At 38.0% G+C, this 23,682-nt stretch overlaps 1 long non-coding RNA gene across 1 annotated transcript in view; it reads right to left on the bottom strand.

The window, feature by feature from the left end:
* LOC148188950 (uncharacterized) overlaps positions 1–23,682 on the bottom strand; it is a 274,361-nt gene that overhangs the window by 146,689 nt on the left and 103,990 nt on the right. Inside the window, exon 2 of the long non-coding RNA XR_015777139.1 lies at positions 10,229–10,323. This is a non-coding gene — a long non-coding RNA (uncharacterized LOC148188950). The remainder of the gene's footprint in view (positions 1–10,228; positions 10,324–23,682) is intronic.

Raw genomic sequence — 23,682 nt, 5'->3', positions numbered from 1 at the left:
AGGTGGGGTATGTGTTGAAATTGTTGGGCTTTTACTTTGTTTGCTTGTAGGCGGCAGCATCAACATGTACACCACTTGTGCTGTCCTATAATGTCCAGTTTCCACCAATCACTTATAGTACAGTACCGTTAGAGCTGGTACGTAACCTGTATAAGCATTTACATAAACCCCAGATCTGGTCTGTATTTGCACCACAGACAGTGTGCTTACATTTAGGCAGAGTTATTACCAGATTGTAATAGCTGGATGACTGCTCTGTCCAGCTCTTGCTGTATTTCATCATCAGCAATGATGGATGTTCAAATGTTTGCAACTCATTCATCGTCAGTTAAACAGGGTTGCATGCCAGCACATTCATAACTAAACAGAACAGGCTGCAGCATTTAGAGTCTCTGCCGCAATCAATATTATAGTTAAAAATAGCAGGTTTGTGCATTTAGTCCTTATCAAGCAAGAGTGTCGATTCAATCAATGGACTGCAGTGTTTCCAGTTCCACCTTGTAGTATCGGAGCAGTGTGCTAGGTATCTCAGCACTGTGGTAACAAAAGACTTTTGGTAACATCCACAACTTTTGACAATGTAAACGCAAAAATAACTCTGCTAATGTGTAATAAACTGTACTGTACTGCTTGGTGAAAATTAGGCTTAAAGAAGTATTTTTCTGCTGGCAAGATGGTCTTTTAAATAAAGCAGCACAAAGACGCAAATATTTTTGAAAATGGTGCCATATGAGCAGAGAAAACTGAGAAAAAGGGCTGTGGCAATCACTTTTTTAGCTCAAGAGGCAGAAAACTTTCAACTACCAGAAAGTCCTGCACCCAACTGGACCAAGAAATGCTCCCACTGCAGGGTGCCATAATGCAAAGTCATCAATTTAAATCAACGGCGGGTGACTGTTAAAGAATCTCATATTGCAGCTTAACAGTGAGCTACAACATGTTTAAAAAAAAATATTTAAAGTGAGAAATATATAACCACAGAATCTTGGTTTGTATTTGATCAGTGCTGCTTAGTTTTACTTTTTTATCTGAGTTTTATCAGCCTCCATGTTCACATTGCAGGAAACAGTATGGCTCCCACCTCCTGTTCACCAACTCTCACTATTACACCTAAACGCGTTTTGGGGGGGGCAGGCCATGGGTGGCAATACAAAAATCTGCAAGTACAGCCTGTAATTCAAGCCGTCAGAGGTAGTGAAACTTTGCTGGTTAACGCAAAATGTGTCATCTGGTGTGTTTTGCTGGGGGGAAGAAGGTAGGTTTAGGCACATGTTACATGGGGGAAGTTTGCCACAGTTTACTGACACATAACACCCACACTGTTATGATACAAAGCTGCTTGGAAATCAGAGAAGTATCGCTTTAAAAGGGACTGGTAGTGACTAAACAGCTCTGACTGTAAATATGTGGTCTCCTACAGTAAGTTTGTGAGTTACAAGCCTGTTCCATAGGGTGTGTCAGATCTACAGTAATAATAATAAAAATAATAATAATTCAAAGACTGAAAGTTTTGCAATCCCACCTTATGGATTCATGCAAATGAGGGTCAGACAAAACACTTATGGTTAACAGCAGGTTACCAGTTTCACCTGCAGTTACACTACAGGTTATCATATGGTTTCCTAAATCTAATTTCCAAAACCCAATTAGCTCTCCCTCCAAGTACAACAGCTATTTACAAGAAACATTACGCACAGTACAAATTGAAAAGAACCTGCTCCTCATTTTTCTATTTAAATTGGTCTGACATACACTCATAATTTCAAGTATGCTCTTTTTTTTTCACTGGATGGAAAAGCATCTACTAACAGATGGTCGGAGCAAATGTTAAAAACAAAAATACACTTTTTTTTCATGTGTTTGTCAACCTCCTGTTTTGTTAAGCAGGGCGTGGAAAATATCACAGCGAACAAATGGCATTAAAAACCAATTTTTCAAAATAAAGCTAAATCTTTGGCACAGTACATGGGAAGGAGGGGAAAAAACACCTCATGATTTATTGTGACTGTTCAGATTTGGCCACCATTGATTAACTATGTCCTTAGTTGGCACCACCTCAAACACTACGCCTAAATGATGATTAAAAAGAACCAGTGAGGAGTGTAAAAGAAGGTGAAATAAATATGTTCCAGTTAATTCGAATAGATGTAAATAACGTCAAAGTCTACGTTTTTGTTCCTTTTCCACTTCATTTACTCCGCTGAAGGCTACTGATGAATATTAAGTATGTTTACCCGGTTTCTTTTGTTAGTGGAGATGGCTTACCATAATGACACTGCCAAGATTGTGTTGTTGTATTAATTTGCCAAACAAAAGCTATTCATCAGTGTTTTTCTGTATCTATCAGACTGTTTAACACCCAGGTGGGAATTAAACCCAAACAATAAGAGATCTGATTTTCCCAGTTAGCAAGACATTTTGGCAGGTCTCTCATTAACCTGATGTCCTCATATTGTACACTGCGACAAGACACACAGCCGATTGTATCATTCAAATGTGCAGCTGTCCCCCAAGTCACAACAAATAAACAGAGACAACACACAAACATCTTTCTATTTTTGTAAATGGGTTTTTCTATAGTTGGAGACACTTTTTTTCTTCTACACTGTGCAAACTTTTAGGGAGGGTTTAGTTCCTAAATATCACTCACTATTGCCATGAGAAGATTATTTGTTTTTCTCCTAAACAGTGAGATAAAATAGTCTTTAAATATAAACTGGTATTTTACCTCGTGGCGAAACTGGTGCTTGTTGAGTTTGTTAACATTCTCTCCAGCCTCTCAAGGAGTATTCATTGCCTCCCCACAGTCCCACTCAGATATACTCTTATCCTTCTTATCCTCAGCAAATCAATACCTACCTCAGCTACTTTGAGAATCAGCCATCCACACACATCAGCTAAGAAGTGATGCTTCAGAGGCACAAGGCAGAAATCCTTGGTGGAAATCTTTGCTTGCGTTAGCATCTTCAGGTGCATCTCGGTGGTATTTGGGTTTTGAGAATATACTGAGGAAACGGTCGCGAGTTAACTCATCCTCATCAATACACCAGCTGGCTATAAGTGCATTAAAGGGGCATTCACAAAAAACATCACCACGTGTGTGTGTGTGTGTGTGTGTGTGTGTGTGTGTGTGTGTATCTTTCTTAATACAAAGAGTGCATGTTTGTCTCTAAATGAGAACCAGCATTTTTCTAAATCGAATATCAAACATTTAAATCAGCCCATTCCCTCATCCTTATTATAAATGGGTTTCCCGAAGTGTTAACCAGTGTCTCGGAGGGTAATTATTAAAAGTGCCTTTAATGGAGGTCAGAGAGGTTGGTTCAAGCCATTAATCTAATTGTGTGTCATTTAAATATCATAAATCATATTGTACATGTTTACATTTGACACTTCTTTGCACTTAACAGTGCAGTTATATCTTTGCCTGCTTCCTGTAATCATCAGTGCATGAATATTGATGTGGTATCTCTCCAGGCACTTCATCTAAAATGAATGAAGACGGGCCTCCAGCTCAGACAGATCTGCACAAACACGGCATGCTCATTAAAGCCCAATTGTATAATAATGTGCACCTGTCTAAAGAAATGAAAGGTAGCCATCCTGAACGTGTTCCCTGCAAAGAGATGTGAAATTAGCTGTTGAGACATATACAATTTCTGCTGTTTTATGCCGCTTGTGTTTAGTTTAACAGGAAAGTATAACAATTTATTCACAGCCAAGTGACAAGACTTGACGGTAACAAAACAAATTAACTTTAAGTTCTATTATATACTAGACCACATTAATCAGTCACTTGATCATTATATAAAATTCTACAACGTTTGCCATATTTTATTTGCAAAAAAAAACATACTTAAAGTTTCTGGCCATTAAATCTAAATCTAAATCTCATTAAAGTTTGAATTTTTAGATTTGTTTTAGTATTGCTTTAAATTTCCAAGTGCAGGAGTGGAACAGATTTTAAATGTGAAATGACAGCCACTTTACACATATGTCTTTCTCTGGAATTCTCCACTCCCGTGCCAGGAGGTGCCGAGCCCAGATGGGTCAGGTCACATGACTGGCTTCAATATCTCCTATGCTAATTTTGTATATTGCAATGGGAGTTGGGACCCGCAACTCGAACCTGGCAATCTCAAAGCAAACTGAGAACTAATTTGAGTATCCCCATCCAAATGGGTTACATCATTGTGAAGGGCTGTTTGTTTGAAAAGCAAAAATCAAAGCCTCATTATGTTTCACCAATATTCCCTGTTTGTGACACTGTAAAACATTATTTTTTTGGTCTAATTAGGAAACATTTCCTGAAACTTCTTGGACTCCCAGGAGGCAAATCTGGCTTGCTTCATTTTCACTTATTTCTTCTTAACTTGTGGAGTAAATATGGCACCACGGATTATGAAGATTAAGGACGTACTGGATAACTGAAATTTGTCCTATCTGTAGCTCACACGAAAATGTAACATCAGCAAGTGGAAAATGTTGAACAAGGGTTGAAAGATCAGTTCACACATTGCAAATATGCAATCATTATGTTAAGTTTAAACAAGAGTTTAAATCTGAAACGTGTTTAGCATTTGAAAACAGAAATTACAGACAGGCTATTTGTAACTTCGAGGTTAGCAACACCATCCCCAAGGTCTTTGGAAGCTGGAAAGGCTTGGATGAGAATCAGGGGGTCTGTAACTTTAGCAGTGACTGCAGTATCATAATGTTTCATTAATTACTCTTCATGAGTACAAGGGACAAATACTTGCCAAAGCTCTATTTAAAACGTCCATCTATGTTTTAATACATTTTATATAGTCAGATAATTGCAAAACTTAAATGAAAAGTAGGTTCCTGTTTAACAAAACCTTTGTTAATTGTATGTTGCACTTCATTCCTGCGGAGTATCGTTGTTTTGTAGTAACTGTATTGTTTACTTCATGTCCACTCTATACCATGTAACCATGGTCACGAGTCTAAGTCCAATTCATTAAACGTATATTTTGAACTGACTACGCACCACCGAGTCTCTTTGAATACAAGGGGTATAAATCACTGGTTACATCACAACACAGTTTTATATTTAACGATGCAAATTTGCTTAACACGCAAATTCTTCCAAGATACAATTTCTACTTGAGTCAAGAGGGTACTGCTTTCGATTTGAGAAGATATCACACGCTCCTTAACAACATCGGTTACAGATAATACTACCACCCCTCTCTAAGAAACAACACATTAAAACCTGTCAATAATTCAAACTGGTCAAGTGCAGTTAACTTTAAGACTGACTTCACTAAAACATATGAAACATGGCTACACAAAAAGAACATTTACCAAAAGTATACAATTCAGCTCAATAATGACTGTCAAGGTTTATAGACAAAACGATTTTTGTAGTCACTATTACTAGCTTAAGCAATTGCATTCATGAATCTAGCTAGCCCCTTTTCCAGTACTCATGGTTAACAAGTTACATGTATTATTCATACTTTTTTCTTAATCACTATTAGTTTTAGTCACTGCATCTCCAGACACAACAGCACAGCTGTATTTCGGCCGATATGCAAACTTTTTCAGCCCAACACCTACTGAAACAGCTAATACTGCTGAGAGAGAACAACAAGTTAGCAGAGTGAGATGCCTGTGAGCTCAGGCCTGTTGTGTTTCCTGAGTATTTTATCTCATCACGGTATTGTTTGCATGGCAACTGCCCACTGTTTCAATGGCCAAAAATTCCAAAGCCCCGTAAGTCCAAAAATTTCCCATTAGATCAAAAGCCAATTACTAGATTTTTTTTTTGGCATTGTATGTTTTGTAAACCACTTGGGTTTGGTCAGGAAAATATATTTTGGCTGAAAACACCAAATTTTGTTGGCAGAAAAGTGGCTGAAATTAGGGACAGGTTGGTAAGAATGATCAGGTTTGGTGGCTCAAACGATGCTGGTAAACACTGCGAAGGGTCAGTAAAAACACCTGAGCTCAGTGGCTAAACTTTGGCTGGGAAACTAAGTATAACAGCAGAGAGTGTGTATTTTGGGGGAAAACAGGACTTTGGAGCAATGGGCATTTGTTTTGGTGATAACCAGCTGTCAGAGAAATTAATTTTTGGTCGAATGGGACATTTTTCAGACTAACGAGGCTTCGGAATTTTGGGCAGTCAGAAAAATAGCATGCCGTTATTTGCATATGGCACATGCTTTGTCTTTTTACCAGTCTTTTCTCAGAAATCCAAAATATTTCTAGACTGCTGATATATTCCAGAGAATGAAGTAAATATCCTCATCATCTTTCTTGGCTGTGTGCCATAATCTGCCTGGTGCTGTCTGACAGTGACACAGACGTGTCATGGGAAAATTTGGGGGGTTTTTGTTTTTTTTTAAAAGGCTTATCTTGAATTTAATATAAAATGGATCCATGTTCTTTCTTTGCATCTTTGAAAGTCAAACATTGATATTTGAATTAACACATCAATTACTACCGAAAGATCATTAAACCCATGTTCAATACTACCATTGTGAATCTCCAAAGAATCTCCAAAACCTTTAAACCTTGATGGCAGCGCTTTTCCTCATAATAATCTGTAACAGTCTTGTGTTTGTCTGTTAAAGGTGGTTGATACTGTTCGTGCAAACTACTGAGATCCTCTGATTTATTCAAAACAACACACTAATGCTGCTTCCATTAAGGCAGAACATTACTTCCTGTTTGCTGGAGGGTTTTTTCCAGGAAAGAAGCGCCTGCTTATAGGTGTTAACAATGACGACTGCAAAAGCTCTCATGAACTCGATGTACATGTATAATGTACAGCCAGCACTTTAGGTTTTAGTCTTGGATACTTGGAGACAGAGGAAGGCTCGTTTCTTATCATACAGAAAATCACATATAGTCCAGGAGAGCTCTGAGTTGGTAGAGCAGGCGCCGCATGTGCAAAGTTTATGTCCTCACTGTAGCAGCCGCAGATTCGACTCTGGCCTTGGCCCTTTGCTGCATGTCATCCCCTCTCTCTCTCTCCCCCTTTCATGCCTAGTCTGTCCTAACCATTAAAGGCCAAAAAAACAATCTTAAAAAAAAAAGAAAATTACATATAATATTATATAATTTAACTTGACATAATTGAATGATGTAATATGACTATGGATAATATAACTTTGGAAAAGTGTGTTCTCTCTCTAAAAAAAAAATAGATAAATAAAATAAATAAAAAAGCAAAAACATCTATCAATTTTACCCGGCTTTCAACAAGCACTCAGGTACAACCCTGAACTTTCATCCAAGTCCAAGCATTTTAGCAGCAAGGCTACAGTCTGTGTTCACTGTGCTCACAAAGACTGATAGAAATCTAAATTTCTGCATCAGTAACTAATGCAAGTCATGTCTGCTGCTGCATCTGGTCTGTTGACATACTGCTCTTTGAAACCCTCTGAGCACAGGCTGCACCAAAAGGCTATTCTTCCTTTATTGCGCTTCTTATCACTTTCATTTTTTTGCTTGGAGACTTTCCAAAGAGCTAATTCTTTTTTCTGGATGGCTGAAAGCAGTCAAGCCAATCCTGTGGAGCAGCTTCTGCCATGCTGCATTGCACCTACTACAATCCAAATAGGGTCATGGCTAGAGGGTATCTGCATGCTGTTGAAGTGACATTCCTCTCTGCACAGTTGGTGTGTGTTGTACGATCCGGGCAGCTGTCTGATGTCAATATTACTGGAGGCCATGGCACCGGATGTCTTAATGAATAGCATGAATAAGCTACACCTACCGTAATTAGCTGTTTTCACAAGCTAGACTCTCCGTTAATTACACAACATATTTTATACTTCTACTTTTGTAATATAGGAGCAATGACTACAGTTACATGCACACTAATATTACTGTTTTATTCAGATTATGACAATATTTGGAATTTAATGCGTGTCAATTAAGCATTTTCCGTAAAAATATTTCAACTTAGGCTGTTTTTCCGAATTTAGCATTTTTGGATTAAGACGTGTGATATGCTGGTATTATTCAGGTTTTAGGAGCATTATTTGGGCATGTATACTTCCAATTCTGAGTATGCGTCTCAAGTGGGACTTTCACCGCAGTTAGCGAAACGGCCTCTCATCTGTTTTCCATCAGCTTTGTGCATTGTCATGGATAAGAAAATCCCACGTCTGGTCGGAAAAAGAAACACACCTGTTTTTTAATTTTATGAAAGTCTTAGATATTAACAGGTTATTGGATATGTGCAAATATTGCAGCAAAGACCTTTTCAAGAAAGTGAAGGAAGGAAAGAGATATATGTTAGGTCACATTAATCAGAGTATGCAGGGCTGCATGTAAGCTTTGATAGTGGAATTTTCATTGTCATCAGACATGTAAACAGTTTAGTGGGATATTGTCTTTTTCAGATAAGGGCAAAAAACTGACTATTTTGTGCATGTAAACGTACTCAGTAACTTCTTCCCAATTCCTTTGTGATGTTAAGAGATTTTCCCTATCCAAACTTGAAAAGTTGATGAAGCTTGTCATCTTTCGCCTCTACAGTACCATCTGTGAAAGGTTTATGCTACATGAATGATTGTGTGTAAATGATCAACATCACAATTTTTTATCCATCCATCTATTTTCCGCCGCTTGTCCAAGGCCGCACTACTGTGGCAGCAGGCTAAGCTAGGTCTTAGCTTCCACAGTTAATTGACATTCATTAGGTGAGATGTTGATGCTTTACGTTCATGGTCCGTGACAACCGAGTCCCTGCATTTGAGGCCACAGCCTGTAACATATTAGTGGCGGGGCAGAAAATCAGCTTGTCTCACCACTGAATATATACAGCATGTATTACTGGTGCTTGCTGAAGTTGTCTTTGATAAATACTGGCACAACAAAGAGCATTTTCACACTGCTTGACCTCTTCCCCAAACAGTGATCGTGTAATCCTTGCTTTCTTAAACCCTTGTAACTGTTCAGGGTTTTTCCTGCATAGAGAATTATGAGCCAGCATCCTCTGTCAAATTTTGTTCTGCAGCCAGCTCTCAGCAAAACTCTGACCAGTGTCACAATGGAAAACATTATTTTCTAACAAGTGTTGCACTTGGTGGATTTCTGTCATTTGTAACTGCAACTGTGGCATTATGCTGATGCGGTGGCTCTGTCGTAATCAGCACAGAGCAACAGGAAAGGTGCCGTTAAGACTGCCAAAAAGGGAAAAAAAGAGCTGTCTGTCTTGGACTGCAGAAAAGCGGGGGCCAGTCCGATGTGCCACAGTGTTTCCACTGATAACATCTTTACCAACATTCACACAACAAAATTCACAATAATCAACAATAAAGAAAAAGTTTAATGATGTCACTTTTGTGCTTGTACAGGAAATTTTCTAGATTTAATTACACTAAAGTTTTGCTTCACACATGGAGCTTAGATCATGTTTATAGTCATTAAGGTCATAGTAATGACTTTTATTCATGGTTTTCATTTTAATATGAGACTTTGAGCCAATTTTGTACAGAGAAGGTTAAATGAAAGGCTCTATGAGTGTAGGATTCAAATATTTCTGACTAATGTGACTCCGGGCAGCAGCAGTAATATTGAGTTTAAGTTAAGTTTTCAATGTAGTGAGTCCTAGGAACCTACCGATGGTTATTTGAGTGGATCCCCAATAAATGTTGTGTTTTTTGACAAAATGTAGTGTTAAACTTGTCTTTAAGGTTATATGGTTATAATAATGGTTATATTTATATATGTTGAAAATTAAAATGTGATATGTGATAATCAAATAGAAATGCAATTTCTATGAATAATCCCCCCAATTTTTTTTTGAAAAATATGCTCATTTTTTTTGCCTTGTATGAAGAATTTGTATGTTTTCCTTTTCTTTCACTGAGACTATGAACCAAAGAAATACTGTATTTCTATGAACAAAACAGGATCTTGTCTTGTGTAGGATACATGATATATATGGTAAGAAAATACCAGCCACCAGTGGAAGTATTTTTTTTAACACGGGGCATTCCCTGAACAGTAAAACATTATCAGTCATCATCGACATGAGTCTGTACGGTATTGATCAGTAGCACAATTGCATTATCAAAATGTAGCATCATCAGGGGAAAATACAGGGCGCACCTCCTAGTCAGTAAAGCATCACTGACATGAGTGAATACAGCAACCGCTGTCACAGCAGACATCGCAACGTAAGTAAATTATAAGTGAATCTGGGCAAGTTTTCTAAATCCAACAATATAAGATTATTGTGTACCTGTGGTCCTTGGGGACCTCCGTTCCGTCCCGCAGACACTGCCACCACAGAGCTTCAGAGAGCCGCAGATGACGATGGCCGGACAGGCGTCAGATCTGAGAAAAGCAACAGAACAAAAACACAGACACGTCACTGAGAGAATGATAATAACATCCAAAAATGAAAAACTTTCAAAATAAGTCATGCGTCTCCACAGTGTCTATGATTTCAACATGGATTTGTCGTTAACATAGAAGCACTATTCGGGAAAATGATGGGACACATCCCCAGGAGACATCGTTAGTGAGTTTACTACATCTAGCAACACCACTGTAGGAGTGTCAAAAAGACAGAGTTGTTTTATGTACTTTTATCTCAGGTTTAAGTAAAGTGCGAAGTTCAGTTTGAGGACTGATTTTTGTAAAGCACATGTAATAAAACCATCCAGACAAATGACAAATCATGATGAAAACAAAATTTCAATGCTGAATATCATTTTTACACAGCACCTGCCCCTCTCTTTACACCCTTGAGAAACTGTGGACGCGCTTTGCATGGTTTCCCATGGTTTGACAGTGTGGTAACCTGGCAACAGTCAAACGGTGAGCAAACAAATCCATCACTTCAACAAAGTGCAGACAACCTACAGCCATGACCCCTCCACAGTCCGCAGGCTGAAGCACAAGTGTCATCCTCATATTAAGTAGCACATTAAATGTATCTCTTCCTAGTGCAGCAAGATAATTATCCATAAGTGATACAGCGGCAACAGTAGGGACGAGACAAGCAGAGGGTCTCACACTCCATAATGGTGCTCTGAAACTATTTAACTTTGAAGGTCAATGCATAATGTTTGTCCAACAAAGTAAAAAATAGTACTGGCATTTTCATTCTTTAACCTTCTTTCTGCAAATTGCTTAACTATCATCGCAACTGGAGAAGCCATTTTCATAAGTGGTGAACCTGTGTGTCCACTGGAAGTTCAGAAAGTGTAACACAGTTGTGTCGCTCAGAGGCAGAAGAGCACCAGCCACACCAGAGTACAGAGTCTGCACTTTTCTCTACTACAGAAGAGCGTGCGCGCGCGCGCGTGCACACACACGCACGCACGCACGCACGCACGCACGCACGCACGCACGCACGCACGCACGCACGCACACACACACACACACACACACACACACACACACACACACACACACACACACACACACACACACACAATCTCGCTCCCTCCCTGCATGTGTGTGAAATGAGTTCACTCAAAAGTAAGGCAAAATATTACATTGGCTCAGCTGCACACACATCGCCTTAGGTCCAGTGGTAGCCTTGCATTTACCCTGGCAAAAGAGGCACACAAATGATTTTATATTCAGTTCCAGTCTAAAATATAAAACACATCACAATTTAGCATGACCTCTTACAAACGCCTAAAACCATTTTCCTGTGATTGCAGGGTAGTAAACCTTCTAGACTTCAGCCGTCTTTTGCTTACAGTATGTTTGAGCAACTTTATTATTATTATTATTATTATTATTGAAATGAGGTCAGTCTGATATGAAGCAAACTAAAAGACACATGAGACTGTAAAAAATCTGTTCAACAAATGGGGTTTCATTCTTATGCAGTTTAGGATTATTATGGATAATAAGGCTAGAAAAAAACACTGTAAAGCCAGAAAAACTGACACAGCTGCTCAGACTTTCCAAAAATAAAGCCTGCTGACTGTGAAACATTGGTGTAAAAATACAGCCAAATTCCAACAGTACTGTACTGTTTTTAAATTAAATAAAGTAAAACACTGCAAGTCTTGATGTTTTTCAGAGCCAAAAATGACACTTAACATACACAATAGGCTGCTGATTTTATGGCATGATGCAGTATGTGTCAGTTAACTAGAAGTATGCCTAATAGAGGGACAGAAGCCACATACAACCATCTTAATCGCTGTCAAATGAAATATCTCAACTATTTTTAGTACACAAATGTGCTACTAATATGTAAAAACATAGAGCATATTATATACATTCTGGATTTATTACTAGAACCCCAACAACTGCATGTGAACTATTGCCAATCAGAATCAGTTGCCAAGTAGTTTTTCACATGTAGTGCAAGGAATTAACATTGGTGGGTTTTTTTTGTTTGTTTTTTTTTTGATAGACAAGAAACATATGAGATAGAAACATTACAATAAAAAATATTAAAAAAAAAAACATTATTTAAAACATGTACAATGTTACCGTTTAAAAATGAAAAAGCTAGGCAGCAATGTACCAAAATATTAAGGGTGTAACGGTTCACAAAATTCATGGCTCGGTTCCATACGACACAGTGGTGTTATGGCACGGTATGTTTTCAATACAGCCAAAAGTAGAAATGCCAGAGATATTTCCTTGATTTTTAAAAAAAAAAGATATTTTATTTACGATCAAAAAATGTAGGATTATCGTTACAAAGAAAATATAGAATTCTGTTTATGAAATGCCAGAAATGTTTTTTTTTCTTAAATGTATAAAAACTGACATCATAATTTGAGCTATTGTTTTTTTTGTTTGTACAAAACAGAAATTATGGTCTGGCTGCAATGGGCTCAATAACATGAGGCGATTTTGTGAAGCCCGTGTTATCCGGAGTATGTTTACAGCATTTCTCACTGGAGTGTTTTGGTTTTGCGGGTGGGAGGGGCAGACAGCACGTTGCCTGTTATCATGTAGGCTGCCTTATTGAGCGCAGTGGCAAGAAGGACATTATATTAAACACAATATATGCTGTAAATTTAATTTCCAAATGTATTTTCACAGTACATATTGTTCAGTTTGTATTGTGTACTGAACTGAAAGCCCTGATACAAATTTGTGTATTGTTACACCCCTAGACATATATATTGTGGGGGATGTGCATAGTATTAAAAATAAGATAGAAGTCCAAAAGATGTGTGTTAATGTAACACATATAGAGAGACGTGTAGCGTTAAAGTAATGTGTAGTGTCAGCGTATCATCTTGAACCTGCAACACCTGTAATGTTGCACCTTGAAGCTACGAGTGATACCAGACTTCATATGCTAGTTACAATTTTTACTTTATAATTGAAAAATAAAGTTTAACCAAGTTGTGTCAATCATGTCTACACACTGCTGATAAACCTTTGAAACAGGTTTGAGTTTTTGCCTTTTTTCATATCCGTCTGAAGAGTTGTTTTACCAAGATGTAGCGAAGAAAAGGTGGCACAACCTGCGAGACACATACATCTGCAACAAGAGAGAAGAAAAGTGAATATCGGGCCAGCAAGAAGTAGAAAAATATAGAGACGATTCCAGATCACGGCCTATGCAGACATGCAATGACGATGCTTACATCAGAGTGCAATAATTTTTTTATTTTTTATTCAAGTTTAATTTATTTATATTAATTAAATTTCCACAATGAATCAGACTCAGTGTGCAAGGTTTCTGTGCATAACCATTTTTATCAGAGGACTGATTTAAAAAGCGCACATGAAAAACACAGACTTGGTCTGCACGATTCACTTGATGTGCTCTTTTATGTAGATTTTTCTTTTAATATAAATGAATACACTGTAACGTCATATTGATTTTATGTAACATTAACTTTCAGATTTAAAAAAAAAAAGGAAAAAAGGCTGTTCTGGGCCTTTCAGATCAAATGCCACTTGAGCTGCTTTGCTCAACGCAGGGAAAAGCTGTTGTGTAGCGGCACAAGTCATTGGACATAATAGGTTTCGCAGTGCAGTGGTGCCGTTGTTGCGTTCTGGTCTGAAAGGCCAATTACAGTGTTCTCCATCTGCCATGCATCAGGTCATCCATGATTTTAACAGGCCTTGATATTGGTTCTTTTATTTCTGAATGTAAAAAAAGGTTGTTTGCTCTGCAGATAAATTTTGGAGCACAAGCACACTGATATTTGCACGGTCGGAATGAGATGCATGTTGACTCCAATTCAGAGCAGACCATCTTTCATTTACAGTGTGTTTACCAACAGTGAGAGAAAGGTTGTTTTTTTTCTCAAAATCCTGCTTGTGTTGTCTCATTAAAAACCCATCCTTTAAAATCCCCCATGCAGATCCCGAAAGAATAGCCTCACAGAAAAATCACACCTTTAATTTACACAGGAAGAAAACTCGTGACTACTAAAATTACTTTGCCACCATTTCTACTTTTTCATTATGGCTCACTCAGAAGGGGCTAAGCATTATACCAAGAGTATACGTGACAGTCCCAGTGTGACATCTGAAGAAAACAGAAGTACGTCAGTGGAGAATTTGCTGTCACGTCTGTTAAACAGCTCTACATTCGTCCTAATGCTGTTATAGGGTTTAAGAGATATAAGCAGGCTCCATGCAGCGACAGATCTGCTGCTCATCTCCACTTCAAACCAAGGTACACAGCCGGTCCTACCGCAGACTGCGACTCTGCATCCCTACCACCGACTGGGTTTATATGAGGTGAAAGAGCTTCAAACAGTGGGGAAGGATGGGGAGACAGGGAGCCAGAGAGAGATCAAGAGGAACGGAAATCATACTGTACTTGTGTTCAGTCATGCTTTGTGGGTGGCACAGCGAGAAAACATCTAAACCATGGTAAAGAATGTCACATGCTAGGTAAATGTGCCTTAATATAGACACATGCTGCTCCTCTGTCTGACCTTAGCTTACACTCGGGTTTACCAAAAAATGAAAAATTCAGACTCCATGCACTCAGCACACCCACTGTTTCTGGCTATCTGCTGGATATTGACTGTGCTCCAAAAGTGAAAACTTTACTGGAGAAAAAAAAAATCTACATTGGTCATGGTCATCTGTTATACTAGAGCCAGATAAAATAACAGAATGAAATTACTTTGATAGAGATGTCTTACTTCATCTTGAATCGAGTGGCTGGATTTTTTTTCTTTTAATATAGCAATTTGAAAGAGTAATTTTCTGATTTAATTATCACTTAATTAACCATGCCTTAACAAGCTGTCAAAGGTGAAAGTTCATCAGCTGCTGATTTAACAGACTATCACAGCAAATGTTGCCAGCTTACTCAGCTGCAGCTAATTAGTGTTAATTTTGCAAGTAATCCAGATGACAAAGAAGGAATTTGCTATTGTCTCGCTAATACGCCCTCTGCATGCCAATGTCTGTACTATTCACATTTGGCCAAAGACTATTTAAAAAAGGTGCAATTTCAGGTAATTTTTTACAAAAATAACTTTTTGTCACACTTTCTGAAACTGTCACTACAGCCTGACAGTAGTACATTAGTCAGATCATTTCTGAAAGAAAAAAAAAAGTTCCTCTGGCTCCTCCTCATGCTCCTAATGGCATCTGCGAGCATCCAGCACACCTGAACAACACAACCAATCAGAGCCAGGAGACAATAACTGCTTGTGCACACATTGCACTGCCCATTCCTGTTTTGCCCAGAACAGCATACACGGCAAAGACAAGCAAGCAGCAAGCAAGATTTAAAAAAAAAAAAAAAAAAAACTTGAACGTAGCCCGAGTTGAAACAGGTTTAAACAGGGGCATGGCTTTTCTGAGGTGGAGAGAGCTAAGGTACCTGAAAGGATTCACAATGTCAGGCTCTGTGTAACTCTTTCTTTTTAGCTTGTTTTTGTCATCAGTCTTTTTCTGTTAACTTGTTCTTACAATGTACCTTCACTGTTGGTTTTTAAAAAACTGTTATTGCTATTGGGGGTATATTCTCAGCCATTTCGTTTGCAAAGCTCCCCCTGAGGTCCAACATTGAAGATACTGAACTTGACGAGCACGCACAGACAAGGGGTGGCTTCTGGCGTAAGAATGACCCATGATTGACACTACATTAGAGACTCCTTTTGGCTATGAACGTTTTTTTTTGTTTAAGGGCTGTGTAGCTGGGTTTGAAAATATCAGGTTTTTTATTAGATGATTATTGTAGCCATGGGAGTTCACAATATGGATATTAATGCGATCTGTCTGTCTGTCTGTCTACATCTCTCTTGCTCTTTCAACAAATTCATCTTTGTTTTATTTTGCATTTAAATTGTGTATTTATTCCTCTCTTTTTGTCGCAAAGAGAAGATACTCAAAATATAAGTGCAGAGAGGTTTGAGAGATAATCCATAACCATAATTCTACAAAAGCATACAAACTACATTTAATGGATAGTGAAAAAGCAACGAGATGGCATTTGCAATGGAGACAAAGCAGGAAGGAAAAAAATTCAAGAGGCGCTACATTTTTTTCAGAATATCATGTGTATTATTAACATGATATTAATATTTTATCTTTAAATATCATGTTAATGATCAATACTGGTATACTGCAACACCCTAACGCAATGAATGCTTGGGAGCACTAGAAGGACCACAGAAATCTATTTTTTTCCACAGACTGTCTTGTGGTATTGTCCAAAAATAATTAAAACTTCAGCAAATATGACAACACGTTACTTTTTATAAAAGTTACCCACTGAAGCTTTAATTGTTGAAGAAATACCACGCTGCTTATGATGAAATTCATACAGCTTGGTGAGTCTTCCTCTTGATTAACGCTGTACTGTAGTTTGTAGTTTCACATCAGCTCCAGACAGGTAGCTCATTAGCAGTCGTAGCTCGTTAGGAATGTAAATGACAGACAGCTGGTGAGCAGAGTTGCTGGAATCTCCCAATTAAACTTTAAAGCACTTGATTCTTTTAAGATAATCACCCTAAAAGGTTCTTGATTGGAGCCTTCAGGATTCGGGGCTGTGAAGCATTCGTCCTGTCAGTCTGTGAAGCTAACATTAGCTCATCCTGCTAAAAATGCTAAGTGGTCAACAGTATCATCACGGGTTGTCTGTGAAATTTCCATCAACGTTTGACTGATCCAAACCTCAGGAGGACATCGACAACAAGCAACTGCATCATTTCATCTAATTCTAATCATGTAGAAATAAAAAAACAGACCAACAGAGAGTTACTGTAATCACAATATTGGTCAGAACAATAGCAGTCAGATATTTTCCTCAAATTGTTTCGCCCTCGTGAGTCAAAGGGACAGCGAGGTGAACGAGTCTGTGCTTGTGAGTGCAGTCACGTCTCGAGGTGTATCATGTCCCCGCACAATCTCACGTGCAATCACATCAGGCTGTTTGTGTTCAGAGGTCTGACATGCAATCACATGGTGTCTGTGGCCTATTTAAGGTGACACGTGAGTATTGAGACAGAATCACAACAACAATGAGTGGTTCCACTTCCTCAACAACAGGGTGTCTGTGCTGATGACCCTTTCTACATGGTGCTGCATGGCTCAAACGGTGCGGCTGATTGGCTGGCGACTTCAAACATCTGCTCTCCTCAGGTGTGCCACCGCTGAATGAGCAAAGAGGAATATAATCCATAACATCCTCGCAAGAAGACAAACTGTGTCGACGTGTTTTGACCAGATTACACGCTGTATATCTCTAAATTATAGCCAAATAAACATTTCTCACAGAGGACATTTGGATACGTAGGAAAAGCACAAGTGTAAATAATACAATGAATGATGGCTGAATTTCATTTCGTGTTTCAGTTGATGGTTTTTGGTATTGTGCACGCTGGCAAACTGTCATGGTTTACTGGGACACTTGAATAGAACAGAGCCATCGTTAATGTTATAGCACCTGTGTTTTTCCGACAACAACCAGCCTGCTGTGGAAAAGGCCCATAGCAGAAAGTCAAAAAAGACCCAGACGATTCAGAATAAACAGCCCAATGACAAATCAGTTAAAAATGAAATCCTGTAAACATTCAGTTGTTCAGTATTCAATTATTCATCAGAATAACTCATCTGAACACGAGAATTGGCAGGCACATGCTCTTGTGTAGGACTAATTTACACATTAAAGGTATATATAGTAGATGTTGATGTGGTTCACTTGAAGGCTAGAAGGAAAAAAAGGAGAGAAGCAGACTGCCTAGTCCATCGGTGCAAATTAACATAACCAAAAAAGAAGCACGGAGGCTGCAGACTCACAGTTGGTATTGAAGTTTGTGATCAAACCGTACGGGTTATTGGCTTTAATTAGGCCTAACAGCCTTGGGCTGTATTTGTAGTTTTGGCAATGACATCTGGGAGCAAAACAACCTCTATGTGCAGGGATCATTAGTGCCCACCCTTGGCCCACCCCTTGCCCACCTCAGGCAGCGGCAGCAGGTGGAGGACAGGCAGGTGTCCCTGCACGTCTCGAAAATGACGGTTAATTCCGCTAAAGTGCTTTGCATGTGAAGAGCTGGCATGTGCTGGGGTTTAGTTAAGACTCTTTAGTAGTCTGTCATCATTCAACAGTACATAAGAGATAAATGCAAGAAGTGAGCACTGCTTTGCTCAGGTGATTCCCTCAAAAGAGAACCACTTTGTCCCGTGAGGCCACATTTACAATGATAATTTCTTGGCATAATAGCAGATGTTCGAGGTGCATTTTTACCCCCCTCATTTATTAATGTGCCTCTCGTCTAGGCTGTTCACGAGTAAACTGTAAATGTATTTTCATCCACACCTTCATCAGGATTTTCCTCTAAGGGGTAAAGCCAAAGAGTTCAGACTTCTCGGCTCAACTCCTGCCACACAGCTCTATTTTACATAATCCAAAGCCATTTCTCACTGCTTGCCGTACCTATAATGAGTTGAGGGCAGAGCAAAGGGCATATTCTAAATGTCATTTCATGCACTATTCAAATGGACAAGCTAAGGATATATTGGTAAACATTACAGTGTTGCTTCGCAAGATGAAACAGTATGTGTGAGGCTAAGATCAATTTCACAGCCAACAATACTCTTTTGCTTCATGAATTTAAATGTGTATTCAGATAATTTCTGCTAGCCTGAAACTCAAGAGCCATTTAGACAGCTAGTGTAGACAAAGGAGACCCTTGATGTCCAAACACCTCTTACTTTAAGCATATAAAATATGCTTGCTGTACATGTCTTGATTTCACAAGTTTAAATAATGTTGAATCAGACCACTAACTTGACCTATCAATCATAGGTCTAGATGCTACTATGCTTGTGTTTCAGTTCATGTCATTTGTTAGACCTGTTTTGGAATACAAGCAGTGTTTCATGTCACACTAAATAAAATAAGCACATTAAAGATGATTTTTAACAAGCTATATATTATAATAATGTGGGTTACGTTGGAAATGAACTATGGTAAAACCCCACCATCATGCCAACACCCAGATCTCCTTATCCTTATTTTTGTATGTCCGCTGTGTCAACAGAAACAAAGAGTATAAAACAGATAACAAGAGAGAGACACCCTTCTCTCTCTCAAACTTAGACTCAGACTCTGACTAAACAGCAGTACTGATTGTATTTACGTTACTATTATGTCACTGTGTTGCTTATTTTACTCCTTAAATTTCTTCAGAAACATGTTTGAGTGCACTGTTTGGTTGTAGTGAGAGTTTGAAAACAGGAAGCAGGTGCCATGCTGTTTTCTTTATGGTGTAAATGGAGGCTGTGAAATTTGAGATCAAACAGTAAAACTGGGCATAGTTGACAAAATACAAATTAAAATTCTGCACTGCAGTTTTCTCCCCTCAAGTTTTTTTTTTTTTTAATCAGACAAATATCTAAGTATTACAGCTGTAATACCAGATTGTTTGTCACCAGTCTTCCCACATATTTTTTCAGATGGGCAACTCGCATAAAGTCACCCACCAGCGGGATTGTTCATTGGTCCAGTGTGGCGCAGTGCATTCTGGTAGTTGTAGGTTTTCTACTTCTTGAGCAAAACCGCAGCCCTTTAACTCTGATTTCTTTGGTTATGGAGCACCAATCCCCAAAGTATTTGCATCTCTCTACTGCAGAGACATCCTAGTTGCAAAGATCATCTTTCCAGCAGTGAAATACTTCTTTAAACCTTAAACAATTGAAGATATGGAATCCCAGGTAAAATGTGTTTCCACTCCATCTACAAAAAAGCAACAGTTACGGTATATTTACTGTTGATTGTCCCTTTGCATCCAAAAGTATATATCATCTGGGTTGCAATGCAATGGAAGCAATGTAATTCACTGTCCCTAGTTTATTTCACAAAACACACTGTGGAGGAACGAGAGCACTGAACACACATTTACTTCATTTTCTATGTTTGATTGATGATGGCTACAGAAAAAATGGGACAACGGGGCCCTTTGGCTACTCTTATGCAATCCCTTTCATTTTTATTATCTTTTTTCTTTTGCCCTTTCTCAAACTCTAAAACAAACTAATTCTGTCACTGACTGAAATTCTACTTATCCATTAGAGTTGCTAATGAACTAAATAGAATTTGAGTCGATTATATGCATTTTGACAGTTGGCTGGCCTCGTACTTTCTATTTGGGCACTTCGGCATGTTTTTCAAGATGAGGTCTTTTAAGACAACTTATTCTGGGGCCTAAGGATATCATGTTCTGACTACTTTTAATAAGCATAAATGCATTCTTGTTCTTGGAATATTTAAGAACATTTATGGGCCTAATTTACCTCTTTTATTCTCATTGAATGGGTGACGAATAAGCCAATTTAAATCCCTTACCCTAGACCATTTTGTCATTTTTGTATTACTTACTGTAAAAGGGACATTGGGGACAAGTTGAAACTGTCCCCTGGAATGATTTGTGTTAAAATTACCAGTGTGTAGTTAAAAAGTTATTCTGAAAAATGCTAATGAATACCAATATAAATTACCCATTACGTTGAGCTTGAAGGCAGAGAATTTTTCCCCTGTTGTATAATCGCCATTTATCTGGGTTTAGTGAGGCAGTTTGTTACCTGCTAACACCGCAGTCCTCTGCTGTTCGTTACACCTCAGTTTCACTGAAGCAGGCACAGTTCAGTGCTGTGCAAAGACGTTTTCTGCTCGTACTCGTTTAATCTCTCCTCTGGGATTCAAGCCCTTGACCTTCTGGACACGTGGATTCACTGACCTCAAAGCCATTAGCATGTTCAGTTTCCTGTCTCATCTTAATACAGAAAGGCTTCTCACACTGGCACACATTCGAAATGTGTATTTCCATTAAAATGGAATGACACTAGAATCATTAAATGTGAACCTTCACACGAACATCTCACATCAGTAAAACCGCAAATATGTGAGAAGAGGAAAAAGCGCATCTGCTTATAAACCTAATGCACAAGTCTGAGTCATCCACTAAAGTCAAAGTAAACGCAATAAAGTTGAAAATGTCATTGTATGACATTAAAAGGGTAATAGTCAATCTAGTATGATGGTGCTCAATCTTTAAGTCAAATTTTACATTTTTTTAATTAGTGTTCCAAACTATTAAAGCAAAGGTTGGGTTTTTTATTTTATGTACTTGTGTCATATTTATTTCCTTTTTCAAGTCCATCAGAAAATGGTAACTATATGGGTGTGTAAAGGAAACCGGTTTTACTGTAATGTGTGTACATACTCTTTAATCCAAAAAAAGGTCCACACTTTTTTACTTCACACAATTGACTATTTCCATCATTTCTATTTACTAAAAACTTTTAGAATGAATTATTTCTCCATTTGTTACACAGAGCAGGGGTGGGCAATTTGACCCCAAAATAATGTCATTACGTTTCACCATATAATATGATATGCCATAATGATATTCTCAATGATAAGAAAAAAATTATATATTAATAAAAAAAAATTATATATATACATATATATATATACACACACACACACACACACACATTATATATTATATATATAACGTTATAGTTTTACATGTAAACAAAAACTTAATAGTTTGCCTTCAAATACGAAGTAAAAACTAGGCAAAAATGATCTCTCATTTCTGAAGTTTGTAAACAATAACAGTAACTGGCAGCAATGTTGCATTCAGCCATGGTTGATGTTGCCATGCTTAACAGTATGACATCATAATGTAAATAAGTTGTAATGTTGTTATTATCATAGTAACTGCCACAATGCTTAAAAAAAAGGTCAAATATACCAACTGTCAATGCCTACTCCATCCATCTTGGCCTGATCAACTGGTCCAATATCATGCAAGAATAGTCTTAATAGGTCTAACATCAGCATTCTGTTCATTGAAAACAAACTGAATTGTACAATAAATATCCATGGATATCTGACAAGAAAAAGAAAGTTTACTAACAAAAAGGTTTGAGATCTTATCTACTGTCCTTTATAAAACAGAATGCTGACAGCTTAAAGTTCTGCTTCACCTTGGCGGGTAACAGACGACCTATTTATTGCTAACAATGAGCATTTTGTGGGAAGTCGAGAAACTGCTCTTAATTGATTTATATAATATCTCTTAGAATTAATCTTCTGTCACCTTGTCCATTGTTACACCCTCTTAATCACATTTTAGCAGCAGAATACCTCAAAATCCCTCCAAGGTTATATTTCATTTTCCATGTCTGTGCACTTGTTTGGTTGGATAAGTTGTTTGGCATTTCTCTGCTGATGAAATGTAGCTGTTTGTATCTGTGGATACTCTTGACTGAAGAAGCCTTAGTCAAATTAAAGATTATGTTGCAGTTCACAATCTAAAACTTTCTTCTACCAAATAAAACCTATGAAAATCCACCCCCCAAAAATTTCATTTACTTCTAATCAGTCCTCTAAGATAGCTCACATGTTTAATCAATGAGAGATTTAATTGTTGAGCTTTGGAGGAATAAGGGAAATCCCTCCAAAATGCACAAAAAGATGTTAAAAGTCGTATTCATTTTATCAAAACACACTGGAAAAGCTGTTTAAATCGATTGGTTGAAGAGGTTTTATTTGATGGAGGATTTAAACTGAATGGATGTCTGAGGTGCAGAATGCAATGAGGGTAGGCCGCCTAAATAAGGGATTTGAAACAGAATGCTTTTGCTTATAACAAGAAAACGCATAAAGCTGCAGTATGTACACTTTGATGAGTTTGAGTTGAGAATTCATGTATGTAAGTTAAGGGAACATAGTCCTCATGCTGGCTGAAAAGACATGAGTATTAACATTTGTGTCAAAATCTCATGAGTTGGGCTGTAAAGTTAACGGCAATCGCTTCCACAGCCATTTAGTGTCAACAAAAAGGGCATCAGACCCTGTATAAATCATCATTAAATATCTGAATCTACGATTTACTTACTGAGTGTTATACACTGTATGTATTAAGAATGGGTAATTTAATATTTTCCATATTTAAGTACTCACTTTTACCTTGGAGTACTCTCAAAGAAAAAAATAGGAAGATCTAACGTAAGAATACAGTCACAAATGAACATCAAAGCAAAAATGCCTTCTTCGGCGAGCTGCAGGGAGGCCCTGCATGGATGGATGGATTTGTGTTATGGTACTGCTCAGCAGCACCGATAGCGACATTGCTCTGCTATTTGCTTTCAAAATGTGTTTTGCAGCTCAGGTATCTCACCAGTCGAGGCAAACTCTGGAGGAGGAAAGCATCCTTTACAACTTATGGCAACTTAAAAAACAAAAACAAAACCTTGCTCTTTAAAAGCAAA

Source organism: Plectropomus leopardus, chromosome 8 (assembly GCF_026936395.1).
Source record: "Plectropomus leopardus strain MGB_pleo_1.0 chromosome 8, ASM2693639v1, whole genome shotgun sequence".
Lineage (NCBI taxonomy): Eukaryota > Metazoa > Chordata > Actinopteri > Perciformes > Serranidae > Plectropomus > Plectropomus leopardus.
Note: the sequence above shows the minus strand (reverse complement) of the source record. Positions and strands in the feature narration are given on the sequence as shown.